The following is a 23,111-nucleotide window of genomic DNA, read 5'->3' on the forward strand; positions in this document are numbered from 1 at the left end:
AACCAAGGGTTTTATCTGTTTTCCATAAATACCTCACAATCCTTGCAAGAACCCTTGTAATTAGTGTGTGTGGGTGACAATTATATTTGTGAAAAAATCTCCAAGCCAATAAACTAGAGCTTGTATTTTATGCAATGCTTAACTACTAAGATAAGGAATTACACACACAGTTTTTCTCTCACTCCTGCCTCTTCACCCTCCCCTCGCTTGTGGAGTCGTGAGACACAGGCTGGGGGCTGGAATGATTTGTCTGTGATCTGTCCACACAGGAGCAGCTTGCTAGCAATTAACCTCCTTGCCGGTCTAAAAAATCCGGCAAGGAGGCAGCGCCGCACTTTTTTTTATTTTTTTTTTATATCATGTAGCGAGCCCAGGGCTCGCTACATGATAGCCGCTAAGCGGCGGCATCCCCCCACCCACTCCGATCGCCTTCGGCGATCAGAGTATGCAGGGAATCCCGTTGAGAACGGGATTTCCTGCAGGGCTTCCCCGGTCGCCATGGCGACCGGGCGGGATGACGTCACCGACGTCATAGACGTCGTGACGTCAGAGGGAACTCCGATCCGCCCCTTAGCGCTGCCTGGCACTGATTGGCCAGGCTGCGCAGGGGTCTGGGGCGGGGGGGGCGGCTCGGCGCGGCGGGTAGCGGCGAATCGGCGGCGAGCCGCGGCGATCACGACCTACACGCAGCTAGCAAAGTGCTAGCTGCGTGTAGGGAAAAAAAATTATGCAAATCGGCCCAGCGGGGCCTGAGATATCCTCCTGCGCAGGTTACCCCGAGCTGAGCTCGGGATAACCGGCAAGGAGGTTAAGTATTAAAGCATGCCAGCAAACTTGCCAAGTACAATCTGTAGGTAACTTCAGTAATAGCAACGTCATTCGGACAATCTGCACTGCTCAAAAGCCTCTGAGTTCTGTTTGTGATATTTACATTTGGTTCCCATTATTGCTGAACTAGTTAACCTTAATTTTATCACCTTAGTTAGGCAAAAATATCTAAAGCTTACCATACAGACGTTCATTTTTATCACCCAAACGGTTCCCACCAGCCAGCCCTCATGCTCCCTTTTTGCCCCCCCAAAAAATGTGAAGCTGGAGCCACCACTGACGGTCAGGCCCAAGTAGACATTTTTATACCATGGTTGCCATCAGACGCCTATATATAGGGGTCATACATGGCAAGTGCCCTGGGCGCTGCCTCCTTCCAGCCACTAGGGGATGCAGTGCTACTATAATTCATATCTCTCTTCTTCCAGAGAACACAGGAATTGCCTCAGTCCCAGCATAATGTGGTGCTTTCCAGGATCAATTAACTTAACCACCCCTAGAAATAAACACACTGGACAATGCATTTCACAGGTTACAACCTGCTTCATCGTGGCCAATATCAGTGTCTAGTGGAGGGAATTGCAATTTTGCTTGGAGAACCTGTCTTAATTGTTTTAGTACTTTAGTACCCCAGGGGGTGGTGTCTAGTCAGGCCAGTTGCTGGTCCTCTTTTACTTAAAGGGAACCTTAACCGAGAGGGATATGGATGTTTCCTTTTAAACAATGACAATTGTTTGTCAGTGCTGCTGATCACTTTGGCTGCAGTAGTGGCTGAATCACACACCTGAAACAAGCATGCAGCTAATCCAGTCTGACTTCAGTCACAGCACCTGATCTGCATGCTTGTTCAGGGGCTGTAGCTAAAAGTATTAGAGACACAAGATCAGCAGGAGAGTCAGGCAACTGGTATTAATTTAAAAGGAAAAATCCATATCCTTCTCAGTGTAGGTTCTCTTTAAAGCATACCAGAGCTTAAAGGGGAACTGAAAAGAGGTATATGGATGCTGCCATGTTTATTTTCTTTTAAGCAATACCAGTTGCCTGGCAGCCCTGCTGATCCTCTGCCTCTAATACTATTAGCCATAGCCCCTGAACAAGCATGCAGATCAGGTGTTTCAGATCTGACAAGACTAGCTTCATGCTTGTTTCTGGTGTTATTCAGATACTACCAGGGTCGGACTGGAACACTAAGGGCCCACCGAGGAAGTTTCAGCCTGCCCCCCCTCCCCCCCTACATACACATGTACTCCTGAAATTTTGCATGATTTTATGGTAGGGAGTAGATTGTAAGCACTTCTGAGGACAGTCTCCAATAAGGATATGTCCACATGCGGCGCGCGCAGCACTCTGCAGCAAAAATAAATGGGTGTCACCACGCACTGGAACATCGGCGTGGTCATGATGAGTCATGGGCAGGCTTTAAAAAAAAAACACAAAATAAGTAGCGGTGTTATTCACAGAGATTAGGTCTGACCAGATACATTTTAGATAAAATAATCAAGTAGCTACATGCCTCATGATAATTCATCAAGTAGTCAAATGGCAGAAGATTTTCTGACAAAATGCAATCAGATTGGCGGCAGATTCACCACAAAATGCAATCAAATTGGCAGCAGATATGCCCACAAAATGCAAATAGATTGGCGGCAGATAGCCCCACAAAATGCAATCAGATTGGTGGCAGATATCCCCACAAAATGCAATCAGATTGGCGGCAGATATCCCCACAAAATGCAATTAGATTGGCGGCAGATATCCCCACAAAATGCAATTAGATTGGCGGCAGATATCACCACAAAATGCAAATAGGTTGGCGGCAGATATCCCCACAAAATGCAATCAAATTGGCGGCAGATTTCCAAACAAAATACAATCAGTTTGGTGGCAGATATCCCCACAAAATGCAATTAGATTGGTGGCAGATATCCCCACAAAATGCAGTTAGATTGGCATCAGATATCCCCACAAAATACAATCCGTTTGGCAGCAGATATGCCCACAAAATACAATTAGATTGGCAGCAAATATCCCAACAAAGGCAGGTCCCCAGTTAGTGGGGGCCCCCATGCTGGAAGGGGGTGCAGTGGGCACAGAGGGACCCCCCTCCCTCACCTGGAGCCCCCCCCAGTTTAGGTAGGCAGGTCACAGGTGTCCCCAGTTAGGTAGGCATCCAGGTCTAAGTTCCCCCCCAGCTTGGAAGGGGGGGCAGTGGGCACACAATGCGGTGGGGAGGGAGGGAAGCTTCCCCCCCTCCCTCACCTATGGGCCCCCCTTCCGTGCTCCCCCTTCCGCACTCCCCCTGCCTCCAAAATTGCAGCCAGCGGCAGTGAGCGGGGAATAGCTTACCGGCATGATGAGATGAGATCCATCGCTCTGCATGCCGCTGGCTGGTCTCCGTCTCCTGCAATGCACTTTGTCCAATCACGCTCTCACAGGAAGTACTGCGAGAGCGTAATTGGACACAGTGCATTGCAGGAGACCTGTAACGATCTGCTCAGCTGTCTGCACGGGCAGACGGCTGTTTGTCCATTCCTTAAGTCTGAGGGCTGCAGGTCTCTGGAAAAGAGACCTGCCTGTGCTTTACAAGTTTAAGACCTGTTCTGCTGCTGAGCAATTTGCATACACTTGTCATGCAAATGGCCTGGCTGCATCCTTTGAAGGCTTGCAGTATAAACACCATGTGATCCCAGAATCCTTTGCTGCTCATGGAGGTTTGTTCCTGCTGAACTCACCTGGAGTGTCAGCCACTGCTATCTTAGTATAGTTAATGCTTGGGGAGTGCTCCTTGCATTCCTAGTTAGTGCAGTCAGTTTGTGTATAATTTGTACTGCCTATTCTGTCCTGTCTTGTCTGTCGCGATTGCGCTGTCGCCAGCGGCGGTTGATAGCGAATCGCTCTGTCTTGTTTGGATCGCACTAGCCTCTAGCGGTAGTGGCTGTGGATCCTTCTGATCTGAGTTCCTGGAGTGTAAGCTGGAGCAGCGGTTGCTACTGGCTACCTCATTTGTCTGTCTTGTCTGTTTGTGCTCATTTGTGTTACTTGTGGCTAGTTAGGGTGGCGTGCTTGTCTCTGTTGCGCTTTTCGTGTGGAGACCGCGCTGTAAATGCATTCGATGTTGCGAATGAGTGCGGTGTTCGCGTTTAGCTAGCGTTTGTTATTTTCTTTATCCTCTAATTGTTGTTTGCTGTGCCTTTGCTACTCTCGTGCTCTGTCCTGCTCAGTCTGGTGTCACTATTTGGCAATCGCCATTCTTGCGATTGCGTTCCCACTTTGTTTCCGCCGTTGTGTGTTCACCGTCGCTGGGTGGCGACTAGTTTGGTGGACACACATTGATTCTGTCTCTTTGCTCTCTCTCTTTAGGGGCTATCTTGCCTTGTGTTGCTTCTTTCGTACAATTTCCATCTGGCATTTGTGGCGGCGCAGAGGGTTTATTCCTCTGCACTCCACAGCTCCATCTGCCGGTGGGAATTCCCTTCTACTGGTGCTTGCACCAAAAGCTGGGTTCTATTATTTTGACATGCTTGTGGAGGACTTCCTCAGTGTCAGCGCACATCTTGTGCGCTGACCACTGAGATATCCCACAATCGTTACATTATGAGCAGCCCAACCGAAATTCCCAGTGTAGAGGGAATTTCCGATTTGTACGATTTTGCTGAGTATGGTTCCTATGTCTTTAAGAGTTTTAAAAGATTAAATTCAGAGACGAAAGAGGACTTCCTCTCTGAAAGTGTAAGATTTTGTCTGAATCCTACCTTTCAAACTACTGATCCATCCACGTCTGCTCTCCAATTAGCTTATGTGCTGTTGCAAGGAGATCTGTTTGTGTGGGCTCATGAGATTTTGCAAGACAATTCTTGGAATGATCATCTGTATCAGTTTCTTACATTGATTTTCTCCCACTGGTTTGAGCTGCCTTGCTTGCCACCTGCCCTGTATGAATGTGTAGTTGCTAATGAGTCAGCTGTTTTGTCCCTTCCATGCAAAACTATTCCGTGTGATAATCAGTTCAATGTTTCTGTTGCCACTTCAGGTTCTAAGCCAGTGCAAGAGGAATGCTTTGATATCTCTCTTGCATTTAAACAGCAGTCAACCAAGGTTGCTAAAAAGAAAACTTCTAAAAAACGCAAGCATCTGAATAAAAAACTCCCTATGGATATTGGCACTGTTGTTGTTCAGTCTGTGCCTAGAAAAGTTTCCCAGCTGGAAAATGTGTTGCCCATAGCAACTACAAATAAAGAAATTATTTCCATAAAGTCTGAAATGTGGAACACACTTGAATGTGATGAACCCATAGAGGCTTCTCAGTCTCAGGTTTTGTTGCCCCAAGCAAAAGCATATGTGGATCCTATAATAGGCAGAATTATTTTCTATATTAAAGGAGTAAGAAAATCTATGCATGTTCCTGATCCCTACCCATATGAATCTTACCTTGATACCGGCTTGTTTGAACCTCCATTTGCCTCATGGGAAATTGGGGCCTTGATGGAAGAATTTGAATTTGATTGGAAGGCTTTTTGCGATTTTTACAAAGAGATTCTTTATGCTTGTCTTGATTCGGTGTACGCTTTGATTGACTATGATGAGTGTGACAAATGTTTTGTGGATCCGGTGATTTGTGTGTGGCAGACGATTTTGGATGAATTGCACACACACCAATCAATTGACTTCAATAAAGAGACATCGTTATCGGATGATTGTTCCTGCCTTTCTGGGGTAAAGCATGTGAGTCTAGATATTGTGCGACCTGAAATGAATGGGTGTTCCACTGTGGTTGATTCCTGTGCGAATCGTGAAAGATTCTCTCCTGAGTGTGTGAAGTTTGAATCTATGCGATGTAAAGCCTGTTTCTCGGATGTTCCTGCAGATGGTGATCAACATGAATGTGTCAGTTTTGTCAATGATATGTGGGATCCCTTGTCATGTAAAAACAGATCTTCTTCTCCCATTACTACTTTAAGATCTTCCATCTATGATCTTGCTATGGGGAAAAATCCCAAACTATGCAGTTTCAAAAGTAAGGTTAATATGATGAATAAAGTTTCTCATGGTGTTGTCACAACTTCTTCTACAAATATTGTTCAATATGAATGTTCAGACTTAGTCGGATGTGAATGGGAGCCCACGTTCCAGAAAAAGCAGCTCAAAGCGCTGGTGTATGAATTGGAGAATGATTCTAAGGCGTTTTGTGAGTACTACATTGCCAGAAGTGAGTCTGTCGTGAGAGCATGCATAACTTCTGCTTCGGCCTTAAAGAGACTCTGTAACAACAAAAACCTCCCCTGGGGGGTACTCACCTCGGGTGGGGGAAGCCTCCGGATCCTAATGAGGCTTCCCACGCTGTCCTCTGTCCCACGGTTGTCTCGCTGCAGCCCTCCGAACAGCCGGCGACAGAGCCGACTGTAGCTTCAATATTTACCTTTGCTGGCTCTAGCGGGGGCGCTGTGGCGGCTTTCGGCACGGAAATAGACGGAAATACCCGATCTCCGTCCAGTCCGCTCTACTGCGCAGGCGCCAGAAACTTGCGCCTGCGCAGTAGAGCAGACCCGACGGCGATCGGGTATTTCCGCCTACTTCGGAGCCGACGACCATCAGAGCGCCTGCGCAGGAGCCAGGAAGGTAAATATTACGTCACCGCTGCACGGAGGGCTGCAGCGAGACCCCTGACGGATGGAGGACGGCGTGGGAAGCCTCATTAGGATCCGGAGGCTTCCCCCACCCGAGGTGAGTACCCCCCAGGGGACGTTTTGTCGTTAAAGTTCCTCTTTAATAAAAGAAAAGGTGTGTGAATATGACTTTGTGAGTCCACTGATTTGTATGTGGAAAAGAATTCTGAATGAACGTGTACTTCACTCAGTTGATGTTTATAAAAGCACATTGTCAGCTGGTGTTTCTGAGATCCAGCAATCCAGCCTGGAGACCTCAGAATCCCTGTGTAGCGGTTTCCCCTAGCAACGGGGATGGGAAAGTTCATAGACGAGACAGCAGGCTTCCAATTTTGTAAAAGTCAGGCTCCTGCCTGGTTTATTTTTGAAAATAAACAGTTGCCAGAAAATACAAACAGCAAAACAAAACCTTGCTCGGCTGAGCAACTACCTGTCTCACTTTTAGTCCCTAACTGACTACACATAAACAGGGTTTCAATAAGACAGTCCAGCAAATGGCAACTTACATTTAGACATGCAAAGATTAGTTTTTCCTCCATGCGTGAGAGCTCTGTTCCCTCCAGAGTTTAGGAACCCAGTGAGCTACTTCCTGGTCAGCCTGGCTGACTTTTATACAGCACCTGTGCTCCACCCTGCACAGGTGTAAAACCCGGGCTGGGCCAGATGGCCAGGGAACCCACCCACTCTCCCCTGGCCAACTCCAGGACCCTAAACCGGCTCTTGAAAGAGCCTATTTTACTCATGCAGTTTTTTTTTTTTTTTTTTTTTTCCTGGAGCTTTATCTAACCCAATACCTCACACGAGGTGACACATATATTCCATCCACAACCTTCTCTTGCAAGGCAACTGACACCCTATCACATATCCCCCCCCTCTGTTCGAACCCGTGGGGTCGGACACTGTTTGCGACCATACAGTGTGTCCTTGATAAGGCATCCGCATTACCTTGCAATTTCCCTGCACGATGTTCAATGATGAAAGTGAAATTCTGAAGGGATAGGAACCATCTGGTAACCCTAGCATTTCTTTCTTTGGCCTGGGACATCCAGGTCAGGGGTGAGTGATCAGTGATGAGCCTGAACTTCCGCCCTAACAGATAGTATCGTAGAGATTCCAGTGCCCATTTAATCGCCAAACACTCTCGCTCCACGATGCTATAGTTCTTCTCAGCAGGTGTCAACTTTCGGCTCAAATAAACCACTGGGTGCTCCTCACCTCTGACCAACTGTGACAGGACCGCCCTCAAGCCCACACTTGAAGCATCCGTTTGCACTATAAACTGGCTTTTAAAATTTGGGGCGATTAACACCGGTTGATTACAAAGAGCTAATTTCAGCTCTTGAAATGCTCTTTCCGCTTCAGGATTCCATTTCCCCATTACTGACTCCTTCCCTTTTGTTAAGTCTGTTAATGGGGCTGCTGTAGTGGCAAAATTCGGGATAAACTTCCGATAGTACCCTATCATGCCAAGAAACGTCCTCACCTGTTTTTTTGTGGTTGGCCTAGGCCAGTCTTTGATAGCTTCCACTTTGTTTAGCTGTGGCTTTATGAGACCCCGCCCAATTATGTGTCCAAGGTAACGGGCCTCCTCTAATCCTATCGTGCATTTCTTTGGGTTGGCGGTTAACCCTGCCTGTCTTATTGAATTTACCACCGCCTGAAGCTTATGGAGATGACTTTCCCAGTCCATGCTAAACACGACCACATCATCCAAATATGCTGCTGCAAAGTGCTGATGTGGGCGCAATATCTCATCCATCATACGCTGAAATGTTGCAGGGGCTCCCTGCAATCCAAAGGGCATGCGTATATACTGGAATAGGCCATAAGGGGTGGAGAACGCAGTCTTCTCTCTAGCTTTATTTGTTAACGGGACCTGCCAGTAACCCCTAGTAAGATCCAGAGTTGTAATATATCTTGCTGGTCCTAATCTCTCAGTCAGCTCATCAATTCTCGGCATCGGGTAGGCATCGAATTTTGACACTGCATTTAACTTACGGAAATCATTACAAAATCTCAGGGACCCATCTGGTTTTGGGACTAAAACAATGGGGCTACTCCACTCACTCGTAGACCTTTCAATGACTCCCAATTCTAGCATTTTTTCAACCTCTTTTTTTACAGCCTGCCTGCGAGCTTCTGGAATTCTATAGGGCTTTAGGCGAACGCGAACTTTGTCATCCGTAATAATGTCATGTTTGATAATGGAGGTACAACCTGGTAATTCTGAAAACACATCGGCATTCCTTTGTAAAAATTCTCTGACCTCCTGCTTTTGGACGCTGGACAGTGAATCTGCAATTTTTACCTCTCGCACCCCCTCCTGGATGGTGGAATGCACCTGCACAGTGGCTGACATAACCTCTCTATCTTTCCACGGCTTTATCAGATTGACATGGTAAATTTGCTCTTTCTTTCGTTTATCTGGCTGGTAAACTTTATAGTTAACTTCACTCACTTTCTCACGAATTTCATACGGCCCCTGCCACTTTGCCAAGAATTTGCTTTCCACAGTGGGAATCAAGACCAACACACGATCCCCAGGGTTGAAAGACCTCACCTTGGCTGATCGGTTGTAAACCCGACTTTGGGCTTCTTGTGCTCGTTGCATGTGTTCCCGAACGACTGGCATAACAGCAGAGATCCTATCTTGCATGCTAGATACGTGTTCAATTACGCTCTTGTGGGGAGTGGATTCTTGTTCCCACGATTCTTTCGCAATGTCAAGAAGTCCCCGAGGACGTCTCCCGTACACTAGTTCAAACGGAGAAAACCCCGTAGAGGACTGGGGAACTTCTCTAACCGCAAACATGAGATATGGTAGAAGACAGTCCCAATCTCTACCATCTTTTTCTACAACTTTCTTTAACATCCCTTTTAGAGTTTTGTTAAATCGCTCCACCAGCCCATCGGTCTGTGGATGGTAGACCGATGTGCGGAGCTGCTTTATTCCCAGAAGTCTGCACAACTCCTTCATGATTTTTGACATAAAGGGGGTTCCCTGATCCGTGAGGATCTCCTTTGGTATACCAGTGCGGGAGAACACATGCATTAACTCTTTTGCAATGGTCTTAGAGGCCATGTTTCTTAACGGTATTGCCTCAGGGTAGCGTGTAGCGTAATCTAAGATCACAAGAATGTATTGGTGACCCCTGGCTGACTTACCAAGGGGCCCAACCAGATCCATTGCCATCCGCTCAAAAGGTATATCAATAATAGGCAAGGGAACCAGAGGGCCTCGGAAGTGAGCCATCGGGGCCGTCAATTGGCAGTCTGGGCAAGATTCACAAAATCTCTTTACATCGGCAAAGATACCTGGCCAATAGAACCTCTGTAAGACCCGTTGCTGAGTCTTCTCGGCCCCGAGGTGACCCCCCAGGACATGCTTATGAGCTAGGTCTAACACCGTTTTGCGAAAGGGTTGGGGCACTACCAACTGCTCGACCAGGCTTTCTCTCACCTGGTTCATTCGGTACAATAGGTCATTTACCACCACAAAATGAGGAAATGCATTTTCCGTCTCAGACCCCTGAGGTGTACCATCAATCATAATGACATTTTCCCAGGCCTTAGTCAGGGTGGGATCCCTCAGCTGGGCTGTCCCAAAGTTATCTCTGGAGACCTCCAAATCCCGCATCGCAGGCTCTATGGAAGGCTCCAGAGGAACTTCGGGTTCACCTGCAAACACAGTCAAGGGAGAAATATCAGCTTCATTGCCATTGGCACCCAGATTACTCAAAATCTCCCTGGGTACCTCATTTTCAGGGGTACAGTTCTCTGAGTCCTTGTTAGGAGATGAAGTTCGGGGTTCTTTACCCCTCCATAATTCCCAGAAATGTGGAAAGTCTCTTCCCAGAATTACGCTATGCAACAGCACTGAGGACACACCCACCTCATGGCAAACAGTTCCACAATCAGTTTCAAAAGTCACAAAAGCAGTGGGATAACTTTTAGAGTCACCATGTATGCAAATGACCCCAATGCGGGGTTCATTAAGCTGATCAGAGTTCACCAGTTTAGCATGCACTAGAGTCACTAAACTGCCTGAATCTAGCAACGCATGAACAAATCTTCCATTAATTTTCACAACTGACATGTGTAAGTCAGTATCAACAGTACATACCGGCCGGGCGAAGAGGGACATCTTTCGAGCGTAGTCACACTCCATAGCCTCCGCAGGTAAGGGACATCGAGCCGCAATATGACCCCATTCATTGCATCTCCAACACTGTATGAGGTTGCGTACTCCCGAGGGAAAGTTTGTACTGCCTTTAATTTCATCTTTGGGTTTCTCACCATACTGTCTGTCACCTCCGGGTTCCCGGGGAGCAGCCCTCCTTCCACCAGCTAGGTGAGGGACTCGCCTCTGCAGGGTAGCCTCCTTTGCTGGAGACCAGGCTAGGAAATCCTCCGCAGCAATGAAGCGCTCAATCATCTCGACCAGGTCGTTGGCTGACGTTGGATCGGCATGGCTCACCCACTTACGCAGTTTAGGAGGCAGAGATCTGAGGAACTGATCCATAGTGACCCTCTCCACGATCTGGGCAGGTGTAAGGGTCTCGGGCTGTAACCACTTTTTCACCAGATAAACCAGGTCATGCATCTGTGATCGTGGTGACACTTCAGGGCGGTAAGTCCACTTATGCACCCGCTGGGCCCGTACAGCGGGAGTGACGCCCAGTCGGCGAAGTATCTCTGCTTTTAGTTTCTCATAACTTTTAGCATCCTCTGGGGCCAAGTCAAAGTATGCTTTCTGAGAGTCCCCACTTAGGAAAGGCGCCATCAGTCCGGCCCACTCAGCTGTAGGCCAGGCCTCCCTCTCTGCAGTCCGTTCAAAGGTATGGAGGAAGGCCTCCACATCATCGTGTGGTGTCATCTTTTGAAGAAAGTGGCTGGCTCGAATGGATCCCGTGTTACTGCGAGAATCCGGGTTCCCCTCCCTAGTGCGTTGTGCCAACTGCTGCACCACCTCTGTAAGGGTTTTACGATCCTCTTCCACAGCTGTGGCCACGTCCGATAGTTGTGCGGCCAACAGTCGGTTAGCCTCTTGCTGGGCTTCATTAGCCTGTTGCTGTGCTGTGACCGACTGCAACAACTGGGCGTTGGTCTCTCTCTGGCCTGCATTAGCCTGTTGCTGTGCTGCGTTAGCGATCAACAGTTGTTTGAGAACGTCCTCCATGTCTGAGGATCAAAATTTTTCAGCCTCCTCTTAAGTTTGAAAATTGGAGCCTTTCCCCTTTAAGACTTGGCTGCAGTACTTGCTGTCTCGCTTGCCCGCATCCTCCACCAATTGTAGCGGTTTCCCCTAGCAACGGGGATGGGAAAGTTCATAGACGAGACAGCAGGCTTCCAATTTTGTAAAAGTCAGGCTCCTGCCTGGTTTATTTTTGAAAATAAACAGTTGCCAGAAAATACAAACAGCAAAACAAAACCTTGCTCGGCTGAGCAACTACCTGTCTCACTTTTAGTCCCTAACTGACTACACATAAACAGGGTTTCAATAAGACAGTCCAGCAAATGGCAACTTACATTTAGACATGCAAAGATTAGTTTTTCCTCCATGCGTGAGAGCTCTGTTCCCTCCAGAGTTTAGGAACCCAGTGAGCTACTTCCTGGTCAGCCTGGCTGACTTTTATACAGCACCTGTGCTCCACCCTGCACAGGTGTAAAACCCGGGCTGGGCCAGATGGCCAGGGAACCCACCCACTCTCCCCTGGCCAACTCCAGGACCCTAAACCGGCTCTTGAAAGAGCCTATTTTACTCATGCAGTTTTTTTTTTTTGTTTGTTTTTTTTCCTGGAGCTTTATCTAACCCAATACCTCACACGAGGTGACACATATATTCCATCCACAACCTTCTCTTGCAAGGCAACTGACACCCTATCACACCCTGTCTTCAAATTGTCCAGTTTCGCAATCGATTGCGATCCTGGATTCGCAAATTGTGCGTTCTGACTCCTCGGATTCGACATCATTAGCAGAGTCTAAGAGTGAGACAGCGCTTTGGTTTTGCGTATCTGATACTGAAGCATCTTTGCTGTGTCCAGAGAAGGTTTTTCTGAGCCTGCCCTGTACCATGAATAAAAACATGAGGCCCGTTTGCACTGACATGTGTGAGTCCCTTTCTGGCTTTGAAGATAGTAGTGACTCTTCACCCTGTACTCTGGATGAGTCAATATTGCCTTGCATAAAATCTTCTGCAGTGACCCTAGAGGCTCGTCTAGGTATCGCTACTATTCTCACCTGTTTTTCTGCTATTTTGGAATTGCAGTCTAGTTTGACTGCTACGCAGAATTCTGCGTGCAGCGAGATTAGAGTTAGGGAGTCAGTGTGTGTTTCAGTAGATATTCCTGTGCATCCTGTTCATGAAGATGAAACTCAGTCAAGCGGATTGTAGAACCATCCCTGGGAAATTTGCTCTGTCCGCAAAAAGTATTTGATGTTTTGCCCTGTAACATGGATAGTTCAGAATCCTTGATTTCTTTGTCAGAAAACTTGGAAAACGATGCTCCTGAGCTTCTGTCTGATGTTCTTGAGGTCTCCGAGTTCCTCCCAAAGGGTGCAGAACTTTTAGGAGGTGCCTCCTGCCCCGCAGGGCCGTCTGAGGTATTGCCCAGTGCCCACTTCAGTAGGCATCGCTGCTATACTGACCACTTTTGCAGCTCTTGTGGAGCTTCAGTCATGCGTGGTCAATGATGAGTTTTGGTTAGATACAATTATAGTCACGGACGTTTCTGAGTCTGAGTCCGAGTCTTCTTTTGGAAGACCAGTACCTGTGACCACTACTCGTGATGATTTTCTGCCCGGTCCTGGTTTTGGTCTTGTCATATTGGACTCTGAGGTTGGCAGTTCCCCAGCATGTCCTGAGGTTTCTCCTGTGCTAGTGTACCCCGATGTGCTCTGTGACCCAGAAAGCCCAAGTGTGCCTCAGTTACCAGCATGCTCAGATGCTTCCCCGGTGGAGACATGTTCTGACGTTGCCTGCCTGCCTGCATGCCCAGAAGTGGTCCCTGACAGCCCTGATCTTGATGGTTGCCCTGGTAATCCTGAATCCGGAATAATCATAGGTTCCATAGGGGTTCTTGGTGGTTCTCCATGTGAGCCTGGTGAGCGTTCTGGCCTCTTGAGATCTCCGCGGAGCTTCAAAGTGTTCTGGGAGATTCTGGGAGAAAATTTTTTGGGTGACCTGGATGAGATCAACAGTGGCTTCTCTGTTGGAAGGGACACTTCGAATGGGTACTGTGACAGGTTTGGTATTTTTGGACGCTCCCTGGAAGGTGGTGGGTATTGCCTGGAGGGTGTTGATGGCTTGTTCTCTGGCATTCACAGTTCTGATGGGTGTTACGCTGAGACTTATAGTACTGATGGGCATGTTTTGGTGGTCTCTGTTTCCAAAGAGCTCGGTTTCGGGAGGATTGACTCTGGAATTGGGCTTTGTCGGGCTGACCCGACCTTCATGAGTCTTCAGTTAGATTTTTTTGGAAACGTCAGTTTTGAGAGACATCTAGAACCTGTCCCTAGAGGGGGGGGGGGGGGGGTTACTGTAACGATCTGCTCAGCTGTCTGCACGGGCAGACGGCTGTTTGTCCATTCCTTAAGTCTGAGGACTGCAGGTCTCTGGAAAAGAGACCTGCCTATGCTTTACAAGTTTCAAACCTGTTCTGCTGCTGAGCAATTTGCATACACTTCATACACTTGTCATGCAAACGGCCTGGCTGCATCCTTTGAAGACTTGCAGTATAAATACCATGTGATCTCAGAATCCTTTGCTGCTCATAGAGGTTTGCTCCTGATGGACTCACCTGGAGTGTCAGCCACTGCTATCTTAGCATAGTAATTCTTGGGGAGTGCTCCTTGCGTTCCTAGTTAGTGCAGTCAGTTTGTGTATAATTTGTAATGCCTATTCTGTCCCGTCTTATCTGTCACGATTGCGCTGTCGCCAGCGGCGGTTGTTAGCGAATCGCTCTGTCTTGTTTGGATTGCACTAGCCTCTAGCGGTAGCGGCTGTGGTTCCTTTTGATCTGAGTTCCTGGAGTGTAAGCTGGAGCAGCGGTTGCTACTGGCTACCTCATCTGTCTGTCTTGTTTGGATCGCACTAGCCTCTAGCGGTAGCGGCTGTGGATCCTTCTGATCTGAGTTCCTGGAGTGTAAGCTGGAGCAGCGGTTGCTACTGGCTACCTCATTTGTCTGTCTTGTCTGTTTGTGCTCTTTTGTGTTACTTGTGGCTAGTTAGGATGGCGTGCTTGTCTCTGTTGCGCTTTTCGTGCGGAGACCGCACTGTAAACGCGTTCGCTGTTGCGAATGAGTGCGGTGTTTGCATTTAGCTAGCGTTTGTTATTTTCTTTATCCTCTGATTGTTGTTTGCTGTGCCTTTGCTACTCTCGTGCTCTGTCCTGCTCAGTCTGGTGTCACTATTTGGCAATCGCCATTCTTGCGATTGCGTTCCCACTTTGTTTCCGCCATTGTGTGTTCACCGTCGCTGGGTGGTGACTAGTTTGGTGGACACACATTTATTCTGTCTCTGTGCTCTCTCTCTTTAGGGGCTATCTTGCCTTGTGTTGCTTCTTTCGTACAATTTCCATCTGGCATTTGTGGCGGCGCAGAGGGTTTATTCTTCTGCACTCCACAGCTCCATCTGCCGGTGGGAATTCCCCTTTACTGGTGCCTGCACCAAAAGCTGGGTTCTATTATTTTGACACGCTTGTGGAGGACTTCCGCAGTGTCAGCGCACATCTTGTGCGCTGACCACGGAGATATCCCACAATCATTACAAGACCAGACCAGCCAGCGGCATGCAGAGCGATGGATCTCATCTCATCATGCCGGTAAAGCTATTCACCGCTCGCTGCCGCTGGCTGCAATGAGGGAGGGAGGGGGAGCGCGGAAGGGGGAGCGCGGAAGGGGGGGCCCCTAGGTGAGGGAGGGGGGAAGCTTCCCCCCCTCCCCGCCGCTCTGTGCCCAATTTCCCCCCTTCCTGCGCTGTGCCTGCTCTGGGGCCCCCAAGAGGCGAGGCACACCGATGGAAACGTTGGAAGTTCGGTGGGTCAGTACGAGCCTGGATACTACTGGAGAGAAATAGACCAGCAGGGCTGCCAGGCAACTGGTATTGATTAAAAGGAAATAAATATGGCAGCCTCCGTATACCCCTTCCTTCAGTTCTCCTTTAAGACACTTGGAGAAACGTGGGAAGCTGTGCTGATGCCCACTGCACGACCTCCCCCCCCCCCCCCGGCGGTTGTCCTCCGACCCCCTCCTTTTCTTCTTAAATGTGTCTTGGCAGCCTCTTCAGAGTTGGCTGGGTTGGGCTTTAGTGCACAGGTGCCGGCACGGCTGTGTGCATCTTACATTGCGCACCCGTGGCCAGCAGCACACTTTAATTCAATCTAATTAGCAATAATATGCTTAGCAAAAGCTCTATGAACATTGAAAAATAAAATATAGGAAGTCCACATTCTGAGAGTTTGTGTACTATAATTGCTTTAACCAGGAACTGCTGGACTCAGCTGGACCAGTGAAAAAGCAAATATATTTTGGCAATAATTAGATAATTCAGCACTACAGCACTTGAAAGCTTACAGGTGTGTGTGGATGCTTTGTTAGCCAATTGTATTAATAGGCAAATACATTTAGGCAGTCACTGGATTATTTACTCGTATCTATCTATGTTTGTGCAATCATCCTACAAATCAGTTTCAGAGAAGACAAACACATTCTGGCAACTAACAGACTATTTGGATTTGCACAGTGACTTTATGTATGTGAGTAGGTAGCTGCAGTGTCAGTCAAGAACCACTGATCTCAGCTAGCCCCGTGAAAAAGAGAACACATTCTAGTGACATGTTTTATTTAGTGTGTAGTTATACAGTGCAATGCTGATGTTCCACTTAAGCTAGGGCTTTAAGGATATCTGAAAGCATGGCTTCTATGAACTGATAAAAAACATACTTGGTTTCCAAAAAAACCTTTCCAAACTGGAAAAAAAAAGTACTTAAAATGCACATTGGTGAGTAAAGAAAATTTGAGAATCTGCAGCATCATCATCTAACAGCTGTTGACATGCTTGGGCAAGATCACGACTAGCATAAACTTTATTACCAACCACCATGTTTAGCAGTTAAATGACAGCTGAAACAGTACAAGACTGCTGTACATCTCCATAGTACATCTCCACAGATACTTACATTTCCATTAGGCTTAAAGGGATACTTAAGCCTGTAATAAAAAATCAGTTTTACTCACCTGGGTCCTCTACCAGCCCCCTGCAGCTGTCCTGTGCCCTTGCAGTCACTCACAGATCCTGGTATCCCCCGCCGCCAGCCAGTTTTGTTTTTAGCCAACAGTCTTACTTCACCTGCACAGGCCTGGCCACGCGCGGCGCAGGCACAGGACGCTATTGCGGACGGGAATGCGAAGAAGGCTACGTGTGGTTAGGCCAGTTGGCGAAACGAAATAAGCTGGCTGCAGGGGACCGGAGGATCCGTGAGTGACTGCGAGGGCACAGGGCAGCTGCAAGCGGCTGGTAGAAGCCCCAGGTGAGTAAAACTGATTTTTTTATTACAGGCTTAAGTATTACTTTAAAAGCTGGCACGACTAGTGTCTCCCAGTGTTTTGTCATGACTGCATCATGGACATCTTATAAATAAGTCTTTATAATTCATCTTCAGTTTTTGAGTGCAAAGCTTATGGTAAAGTTATAGCCTACTGTACATGAAAGCACTGAAACAGTACTTGTTAAAGCAAACCTGATCTCAGAACTTCCTCTCTGCTCTAAAAGATACACAACAGTATGATAATACTAATGACCTTTAAAGAAAAACATTTTTTTTGTTACAGCTGATACAAATGCTTCAATAAATCTGCAGTTTGTCTACTTCCCGCTTTCATGGCAGCAGACATATTGCTAACATGCCGTGGCAGTCAGCTGACAAAGCTGAGGAATCAAATTACAACTTGTGGTTAGTCACGGATGAGGGGGAATTAGACAGGCAAAACTCTGAAAATACATACAGGGTGCATTTCTCTATGTTTACCTTCTGTCCCATGCAAAAGTTCAGGTCCACTTTAAACAATACAGCTGGATCTTTACATACTTCCAACTCATCTGTAACATCTTGATGAAGTCCATCAGGTACTTAATTAATAGATTATTAACATTATTAGACATTGTAGCAACATGGACATGGCCTACCCTCAAATCTGGGGTGAAAACCAGTTTTTCCCCATTTTACATGTTTTTCCTTACGACTATGCTTGCATCACAGGAACCCAATAACTCAATACATTTACCATTATAGTCCCTTTTTGTAAACAAGACAATTCATTTTCTGGGAGTACAGTTCATTGAATAACTCTACATTGTTTATAGCATATGCTGCAACTGAGTTAACTCACATCTCCTAATCAGGGCTTTTTATTACAACTTTTGCTGTAGTCTGAGGAGGATATTCAGTGCCCATGCTGTTAACATTCTGGATGCGGTAAAGCTGTTTGAACTCTGCCGTGACTTTTATAGCTGTCCTTTGTATAGAATCATAATGTTTTCACTGGGTGATCCGTGCTTTGCAAACTCATACAGCATGACCTTTCATTTAGCAAAATGGCATTTGGTGTACTAAAAGGGACATGCAAAACATCTGGGCTGACAAGAACAAACATGTCTCAACTCTCAAATACTGATTCCATTAACTCAGAGTCTTTTCAGTTAAACTTTAACAAAGTAACTGCTTCAGTCCTCATTTCCATTACTACAAATATAAGGTGCATTGGATTGAGAAGCACACATTTTATAGCATAGCTTGTTGTGTTTTTGCTGCCTGGTAACATCTGCTAAAGTCATTGCAGGCCCACCAAGGGTCATCGCAGAAAAAACACATACTGAACACGGTCCAAGGCCAGATTTATCCTTTTACTGCCTCTAGGCCAAGTGTGTTGTGACTCCCTTGCCATGTGCAGCAGCGCCCCACCCATTCCACATGCAGCTCCCTCATCCGTGTGCATCATCCCTGCACTGCCACGCCTCTCTTTCATGTACATCCCTTGGACATCAGTTACCCTTTCTCATGAGTTGCTTCCCATTCACAGCCTCCTTTTTCCTGTGTAGCAACCCTTCTTTCATGTTCTGGTGCCCCTTAGGGCTGCAGCCGCCCGAGGCCCAAGCCTTTGAGGCTTTTCCAGAAATCCAGCCCTGCAAACACTGCAGGGTAATGGGTCTGGCCACATGTCCCGGAATTCTCCCCACTGATGATGTTCTACTAAATTCATTCATTCCAGTGTAAGTATGAATCAACTTATTTGCTTTTTGGTTTCTTGTGCAAAAAGGAAATCTCTGCATGCTGGCAGATGGTGCTGGTGAAAGATGTAACCTTTAGTATTCCTAGTAATTCCTCATGTACAAGATTTTGGATTGGAGGGGTAGCTGGAGTAGTTAGTGAATATATTGCCTGCTAAAGTCTTATCGCCACATACTGTCAGTGCTATTGCCTTTCTATGCTCAGGATTATCAATTTTAGCAATTGTGTTCTCTTCCAAAATATAGAACATAAATTCTGCTTATAGATTTCAAGCAGCAGGATTGCATTCATTGGTTTTTTTTTATGTCCATCTTCAGGTATTCCAGCTTGTCTGATATCCTTGGGAAACGTTTACCTTTTATCCATGTTCTAGATTAGAATACACTCTAAGTCCATGACACAGCTATGTGTGTATACACCCTGGCATGGCAAATTGGCATGGCAAATTATTCCAATAAAAAAATATATTATTGAGATGATGTCTTCTGGGACAGGAGGAAGTCTTTAGTGCCAGTAGGACTGAGAGGGAGAGAAAGTTTTCTGGGACAGGAGAAAGTCATCAGTGCCAGTAGGACTGAGAGGAAGTCTTCTGGGACAGGAGGAAGTCTGCAGTGCCAGTAGGACAGAGAGAAAGTCTTTTGAGGCAAGAGGAAGTCCTCTGTGCCAGTAGGACTAAGAGGAAGTATTCTGGGACAAAAGGAAGTCATCAGAGCCAGGAGGTCTGAGTGGAAGTCTTCTGAGACAGGAAGAAGTCTTCAGTGTCAGGAGAAAGTCAAGTCCTGACAAAGATTATACTCACAAAGTTCTGGAACCCACATAAATAGTTACATTTCAGTCAAGAGAAGGTTAATCAAGGATTATTTCACAGAACGTTAAAACCAGCAATTCCGTATATTTTCCTTAACAGGCGAGATCCTCTGACTTCTCTATCTCTTAATACTGTCTGAGCCACTGACCCAAAATAGGTAAGAATTCTTGCCCTTGTGCAGGCTCTTGTGGCTGCATTCTTGTTTCAAGTACAGGACTCAGACAGCGCTGAAGCAAAAGATCTTCACGCAATTGGCATTTTTTTGCCTACCACTCCTCTCAGATGTATCTTTTAATATATACAGTGAGGCCAGCTTTAAAAACCTTTTGCCAGTTTATTTTTCTTGATATGTTATAACAAAAACATAAAGCATGAACATCATACCAGAATGCAACTGTCAAAATGGGAATTCAATTTTGGCATATCGAGCTAAAACAGCATAACATGCATTCAATCAAGCAAGAAGAACAGAGCTGAAGGGTTGGAAAAATACAAGGATCTATTCGATGACTGGCGTGAATCTATGCAGAGGAATATAAATACAATTCATTTGTTTGTTTTATTTCATTAAGGGGCAACCAGATAGCACCTAAGCTGCCCCATATGTTGGGAGAATAGGACAAGAGTACTTTGAATTGGTAGAAGAGTTCTACCACCACAATCGCTACCTCCCGTTCTTTGGGTCAAACAACATGAAAGCTGATTGGCTTGGCAGAGAGATATGGTAGACCACATGGGATCTGGCCTATTTTTGGTGACCACTAATGCTAGCTTTTTTTTTTTCTTCTTCAAATAAGTAAAAACAGAGGCTGAAATATAGATGGATGTCCTATTACATTTAGATTTTTGTATTGGTGATAATTATTGTAAACCATCTCCTGTATCAGGTACTATATCAGGTCAGTGTGATCACTATCAATAAGGTAATAATAGTGTGACATTATGCAGTCACACACAGATACTTATTATTGTGAGTATGATTCGTTTGGCATCACAGTTCATTACAGCTCCTTTTTGCTATCCTTTATATGGTCATATGTGTCTTTTCATCTGTTCATAGCAACAGACTAAGGAGTCATCTTTGCTCATAAGCTCAAAGTGTATTTTCCTCACAACAGGTCTCTAATCATTGTAACAGCATGTCACAGATTTCTTGGTGGCCGTGGAAAGAAAGAGGGTGGAGCCACAGCTGTGAATTTGGGTTTTTTTAAAGGTAAAAGTACATTTTTACAAGTAAATATTACTGATTATTGTGTGAGTCATTAACTGTGTTTTCATAGGAAATGAAGTAAATGAACTTACTTCAGTTCCACTTTACCAGATGTATAATAAATACATAACTGAATTGATTTTATTTTGTTTGTTTAGGAAATAAAAAAACACAAAATGCATTTGATTTTACTATATATTTCTCCCCATTTGATCATTATAACAGAACATTGTGCAACACTACAGTATAGTTACTTTTGAAATTAGACTAATGATACAATTCCAGACTTCTTTAACCTTCATTTCACCCAGCACACTGCAGCTGCTAAACGAGCATAAAGAAAAGTGTTCTCAGTAATGCGTTCAGAAGGAAATGCTGAAGAATTTGTTCTGCTCTCTGTGCCATCACTAGTCAAATCCACATCCTGCCCTCCTAGGCACCTTGCAAAATTAAGCTAATTACAGTAGCTGAAGCACAATGAAACCAAATCTTCTCATATTGATCTTCTTTTCCTCCTTGATAAAGATAAAGAGAGGTAATGGAGCATTGTTTGTCAAGCTTTCAAACTGGTAATTTGCCTAATAACCGGCTGTTCAATTTGCAGATTGAAGATAAAATGTGTACTTTTGTGTACAGTAAGTGTTTTGTTCATTTCTTAACCACTTCATGACACAGGGAATTTACTGTCTTTGTAACCAGAGCGATGGCAGTCCAAGCTGAACTTTGTTTTCAAATATTGCTTTTTCTTTTCAATGTTTACATAATGCTGCAGCATATTGCACCAGGCCATTTTACTCCTTTTTTCAGTCTCACAGCAATTTAAAATGGCAGCAAAACAAAGTTGTTTTTTTATTATTTTCAATAAAATGGGGAAGAGCTACAACCTCTCTGTCAAATTGTTTAGTCCTTTTGTGTATAATTAGAAAATGTGCTGTAGCATATAGCCATATAGGGCAAAGGTCACTATGTTCTGTGTCACTGAGACAGCAAATATTGCCATAGATGGTTGGGATTTCTAATAGAGACGTTTATTTCCTGCAAGTAAAAGAATACCACACATTTAAACGGTTCTTTATCAAAACATAATATATGAAGTAAATAAAAAAAATAATAATCATTTAAACTTAAATACATAATTTGCAAAACAAAAATGAAGTAATGTAGAAGGAATTACTATTTATATTATTTGTTGTCCATGTGGCCTTCTTTATGTGGGTGAGACTAACCAGAAAGTCAGGGAAAGGATTTCTCAGCATAGAACTACAGTGAGATCTTGTTGGTGGATTTACCTATCCCCACCATTGCAGACAGGTGGGCCATGGTTGTGACAACCTCAAATTGATGGTAATTGATCATATACCTAGGTTACAAAGAGGGGGTGATCGTGCACTTGCTTTAAAAAGAAAAGAGATTTATTGAATAAAAAAATTGATATGTTGTCTCCTAATGGTGTAAATCATGATTTTGATCTGCATCTGTTTCTTTAATTACAGGTTATATGGACTTTTGCGCTCTACATTTATGAGAGGGAAAGAAGAGACTGAATTTGGATTATTTTTATTCACTGTTATGCAAGGAAAAACTGCAGGATTACGTGAATATGTTTTGTTTACGTTTTGTAAAAAGCTGAAGGATGACCTGAATATGTTTTGTGTCCGTTTTGGTTAATTTGCCTTTTTTCTTATGTATTATGCAAATACATGCTAATTAGATATGATGTCATTTCCTGCTGTATGTACTTAGATGCTTGGATGTATGACTTTGAGGATTAGCTTGACAAAGGACAGGGATTGTCTGAAACTATTCCTTGTATATGTTACGGCCAGAACCCGAAGTTTGGCCACTTCTAGTTCTGGCCGGCCACTTCGGGTTCTGGCCGGCCAATGTGCGAAGTGGCCGCTGCGCTGCGGCCAATGTGAGGAATGGAATGAATCCTGTAACATTCATGTATATTCTGGCCCCAGCGCAGCGGCCAAACCTATCGCAACTTAGTTATTTTAATGAAATTAAGCCGGCGGCTTTTTCTCTGCCTCTTTCTCTCTCCTCCCCCCCGCCTCTCTCTCCTTCTCTTATTATTGGCAGCACTACGTGTCCCCCTCCAGAGTCGTTCGTCGCACCAGGGAAGCCTGCCGTTCCTGCAGAGCGGGGTGCTGGCAGAAGCGATGTCTGCAGCCTCCCCGCTCTGCTCTCCCTGGCGCGACGAACGACTCTGAAGGGGGGACACGAGTGCTGCCCATAATAAGAGAAGGAGAGAGAGGCGGGGAGAGGAAGGAGAGAGAGAGAGGCAGAGAAAAAGCCGGCGGCTTCATCTG

This window comes from Hyperolius riggenbachi, chromosome 5 (assembly GCF_040937935.1).
Source record: "Hyperolius riggenbachi isolate aHypRig1 chromosome 5, aHypRig1.pri, whole genome shotgun sequence".
Lineage (NCBI taxonomy): Eukaryota > Metazoa > Chordata > Amphibia > Anura > Hyperoliidae > Hyperolius > Hyperolius riggenbachi.